A 5,000-nucleotide genomic window follows, 5' to 3' on the forward strand; every position below is an offset into this window, starting at 1 on the left:
GTGAAATCTTTGTCCGCTCTGGTGCGTCCCTGTGGGTTCCTTTGTCGGTTTTGCGGGTTCGGCCGGGCCTTCCGTGCCGGCCCGTCGGCTCGCTCGGATGGGCCCCGCGGAGTTGGCCCACGACGGAGCCGGCACGCTCCTTTCGCTGGTGCGGCGCTCGGTCTATTCCTTCGGTCGGCCCTTGCGGCGGCCGTGCGCGGTGCTTCGGATCGGTCGGCCGGTCTTCCCGTCCCTCATGAAGTGTTCGCGGCCGCGCGCGCGCGGAGTTGGATCGGCCTTACTTGGTCCGATCCTTCGCCCTCGCATGTTCCGTGGGCTCGGTCCCGTCCTGTTCGGTGAGGGAGGGCGGCCCCGAATCTTTGTCCGCTCTGGTGCGTCCCTGTGGGTTCCTTTGTCGGTTTTGCGGGTTCGGCCGGGCCTTCCGCGTCGGCCCGTCGGCTCGCTCGGATGGGCCCCGCGGAGTTGGCCCACGACGGAGCCGGCACGCTCCTTCCGCTGGTGCGGCTCTCGGTCTATGCCTCCAGCCGGCCCTTGTGGCGGCCGTGCGCGGCGCTTCGGTTCGGTCGGCCGGTCTTCCTGTCCCTCACGAAGTGCTCGCGGCCGCGCGCGCGCGGAGTTGGATCGGCCTTACTTGGTCCGATCCGTCGCCATCGCATGTTGCGTGGGCTCGGTCCCGTCTCGGTGAAATCTTGGGCCGCTTTGGTGCGTCCCTGTGGGTTCCTTTGTCGGTTTTGCGGGCTCGGCGCCGGGCCTTCCGCGCCGGTCCGTCGGCTCGCTCGGACGGACCGTGCGCAGGTGGTCCCCGACGGAGCCGGCACGCTCCTTCCGCTGGCGCGGCGCTCGGTCTATGCCTCCGGCCGGCCCTCGCGGCGGCCGTGCGCGGCGCTTCGGTTCGGTCGGCCGGTCGTCCCGTCCCTCACGAAGTTCCTGCGGCCGCGCGTGCGTGGAGCGGGATCGGCCTTACTTGGTCGGATCCGTCGCCCTCGCCTGTTGCGGGGGCTCGGTCCCGTCCCGTTCGGTGAAAGCTTTGCCCGCTCTGGTGCGTCCCCGTGGGTTCCTTTGTCGGTTTTGCGGCCTTGGCGGCGGGCCTTCCGTGTCGGCCCGTCGTGGGCCCGCTGCGCGTCCGTGCGCGGTGCTTCGGATCGGTAGGCCCGTCGTCTGGGTCCCTTACGAAGCTTTGCGCGACCGCTCCTTTGTCGCCGGTCCCCTGTTAGGGCTGACCGAGCCCTCCGTTCGCCCCCTGGCCCGTCGCATGGGCCCCCGGCGCCTCCGCGGCGCCCCACCGAAAACTGTCACGACGCGCATCCAGCGCCGACGAGGTCGCAGGTTACGTGCGGCAGCCGGGGGGCTAGGCCGAGCGGCGGCGGGCCCGCCCACGGACGGGCGCGGGGAGGAGCGCAGCCGGCACGCGGCGCGGAGCGGCGGCGGCATGCCGCCGGGCGGCCGTCGGCTCAACCGTGCCCGAGTCCCGCGGGCACCGCGTCGCCCGGCCGGCGCGAGCGGCGGCGGGCCCGCCCGCGGACGGGCGCGGGGAGGAGCGCAGCCGGCACGCGGCGCGGAGCGGCGGCGGCATGCCGCCGGGCGGCCGACGGCTCAACCATGCCCGAGTCCCGCGGGCACCGCGTCGCCCGGCCGGCGCGAGCGGCGGCGGGCCCGCCCGCGGACGGGCGCGGGGAGGAGCGCAGCCGGCACGCGGCGCGGAGCGGCGGCGGCATGCCGCCGGGCGGCCGACGGCTCAACCATGCCCGAGTCCCGCGGGCACCGCGTCGCCCGGCCGGCGCGAGCGCACGAGGGCGGGAGGCAACCGGGCGGCGCCTGCGGAACCGGATGCGACGGCCGGCGCGGCACGGCCCCGACGGGTCCGCACCGAAGACCAGCGCGGTGCGGATCGACCGCTGATGAGGTCAGAGGTTACGTGCGGCAGCCGGCCGGCTGGCCCGAGCGGCGGCCGGCACGCGACGGGGATCGAGCGGCCCCGACGGCTTGCAGCCGGGCGGCCGACGGCTAGGCCGTACCGGAGTCCCGCGGTCGTTCGGGCGAAGGGGCGCATGCTGCGGGAAAGGCCTGCGGCGGCGAACCGTCCGCCCGGCCGGCCAAGCCTTCCGCGGCGGCGCGCACGTGGCGGCGCGGCCGAGATGACCGAGCGAAGCCCCGGCGATGGGCGGCGCGCACGTGTCCGTGCGGCCGAGATGACCGAGCGAAGCCCGGGCGGCGCCCGCCGTGCGCCCTGCCGGATCGCGCCTTCCGCCGGCGCGCAACGCCGGTCCCGCGTTCCGGCCGCGGGAGAGGCCTGCGTCGGCGAACCGTCCGCCCCGCCGGCCGAACCTTCCGCGGCTGCGCGCACGTGTCCGTGCGGCCGAGATGACCGAGCGAAGCCCCGGCGACGGGCGGCGCCCGCCGTGCGCCCCGGCGGATTGCGCGGCCCGCCGGCGCGCAACGCCGGGCCCACGTTCCGGCTGCGGGAAAGGCCTGCGGCGGCGAACCGTCCGCCCCGCCGGCCGAACCTTGCGCGGCGGCGCTTACGTGTCCGTGCGGCAGAGATGACCGAGCAAGCTCCGGCGATGGGCGGCGCCCTCCGTGCGCCCCGCCGGATCGCCTGCGAGCGGCGAGCGTCCGGGCGGGCCCCTTTCGCAACTTCCCTCGGTACTCTAAACACCCCTTGCCTCTCGGTCTTCCCCCCGACCCTCTCGGTATTTGCTCGGATATGTGCATGCATCGTCCCTCGTCGCCTTCGGTTATCCTCCCCGGGGTGGGCTTTGCGCCGACGCGCCAACGGGGTGGTAGGGGGGCTGCAGCCGCGGCCGCCGCGTTTCGCCATCCGCGCGTGCGCCGCCGGATCCGAGTGGAGGTCGCGGGCGACTCGTCGATGCTTGTACTAGGGGCGCATGCCGGCAGCCCCCCGCGGGGTGCGGGACCCCCGATCGGCGTGCGAGGGACGGGCGTCCGGGCGGGCCCCGTTTCCAACTTCCCTCGGAACATTAAAACCCCCCGACCCCCTCGGTCTTCGCTCCGGCCCTATCGCTATTGCTCGGATATGTGCATCCACCGTCCCTCGTTGCCTTCGGTTATCTACCCCAGGGTGGGCCTTGCGCCGATGCCCCGATGGGGTGGCAGGGGTGGGGCTGCCGCGGCCGGCGCGTTTCGGCATCCGCGCTTGGGGGCTCGGACCCGAGTGGAGGTCGCGGGCGGCTCGTCGATGCCTGCACCGGGAGCGCATGCCGGCAGCCCCCCGCGGGGCGCCGGACCCCCGATCGGCGTGCGATGGACGGGGGGAGGGGCGGGCCCGGTTTGCAAATTCCCTCGGTACTTTAAAATCTCACGGCCCTGTCGGTGCTCCCTCCGGCCCTATCGCCACTGCTCGGATATGTGCATCCACCGTCCCTCGTTGCCTTCGGTTATCTACCCCGCGGTGGGCTTTGCGCCGATGCCCCGATGGGGTGGCAGGGGGGAACGCTCTAGGCCGTGCCACGGGGCGCGGGCGCCGGCGCCGTACGTCCCTCGCGGCGGCCGTGAGCGGCACCTCGGCTTGCTCGGTCTGTCCTCCCGGGACGCGCGACCCGTGCGACCGGGACGCGCATCCCGTGCGACCGGGACGCGTGTCCGGGCCGTTCCCGTTTGCAACGCTCCTCGGTACTTTGGAACGCTTGGGGTGGGCTTTGGGCGGATGCCCCGCCGGGGTGGTAGGGAGGGGGGGCGGCTGCTGCCGCGGCGGGACTTCCGCTCCACTCCGCACAAGTCCGTCGCCTCGCGGCGGGCGCGCCCGGCACCGTTCGTCCCCGAGGGAGCCGGCACGCGCCCGCCGAGGCCCCGGCGCATGGGCGCCGCCGCCGGCCGTCCGCGCGGCGGCCGTGCGCCGGCTTCCTCCGTCGGCCCTCCCGGGATGCGCGACCCGTGCGACCGGGACGCGCATCCCGTGAGACCGGGACGCGTGTCCGGGCCGTTCCCGTTTGCAACGCTCCTCGGTACTTTGGAACGCTTGGGGTGGGCCTTGGGCGGATGCCCCGCCGGGGTGGTAGGGAGGGGGGGCTGCTGCTGCCGCGGCGGGACTTCCGCTCCACTCCGCACAAGTCCGTCGCCTCGCGGCGGGCGCGCCCGGCACCGTTCGTCCCCGAGGGAGCCGGCACGCGCCCGCCGAGGCCCCGGCGCATGGGCGCCGCCGCCGGCCGTCCGCGCGGCGGCCGTGCGCCGGCTTCCTCCGTCGGCCCTCCCGGGATGCGCGACCCGTGCGACCGGGACGCGCATCCCGTGAGACCGGGACGCGTGTCCGGGCCGTTCCCGTTTGCAACGCTCCTCGGTACTTTGGAACGCTTGGGGTGGGCCTTGGGCGGATGCCCCGCCGGGGTGGTAGGGAGGGGGGGCTGCTGCTGCCGCGGCGGGACTTCCGCTCCACTCCGCACAAGTCCGTCGCCTCGCGGCGGGCGGGCCCGGCACCGTTCGTCCCCGAGGGAGCCGGCCCGCGCCCGCCGAGGCCCCGGCGCATGGGCGCCCCCGCCGGCCGTCCGCGCGGCGGCCGTGCGCCGGCTTCCTCCGTCGGCCCTCCCGGGACGCGCGACCCGTGCGACCGGGACGCGCATCCCGTGCGACCGGGACGCGTGTCCGGGCGGTTCCCGTTTGCAACGCTCCTCGGTACTTTGGAACGCTTGGGGTGGGCTTTGGGCGGATGCCCCGTCGGGGTGGTAGGGAGGGGGGGCTGGCGCCGCCGCGGCGGGCCTTCCGCCCCCCTCCGCACAAGTCCGTTGCCTCGCGGCGGTCGTGCCCGGCACCGTTCGTCCCCGACGGAGCCGTCGCGCGCCCGACGACTTTCCGGCGCACGGGCGCCGCCGCCGGCCGTCCGTGCGCGGCGGCCGTGCGCCACTTCGGCTTCGTCCGTCGGCCCTCCCGGGACGCGCGACCCGTGCGACCGGGACGCGCATCCCGTGCGACCGGGTCGCGTGTCCGGGCCGTTCCCGTTTGCAACGCTCCTCGGTACTTTGGAACGCTTGGGGTGGGCTTTGGGCGGA

This window comes from Phoenix dactylifera, chromosome 10, assembly GCF_051530095.1.
Source record: "Phoenix dactylifera cultivar Ajwa chromosome 10, Ajwa_hap1_PhDact_Kaust_v1.1, whole genome shotgun sequence".
In the NCBI taxonomy this organism is placed as follows: domain Eukaryota; kingdom Viridiplantae; phylum Streptophyta; class Magnoliopsida; order Arecales; family Arecaceae; genus Phoenix; species Phoenix dactylifera.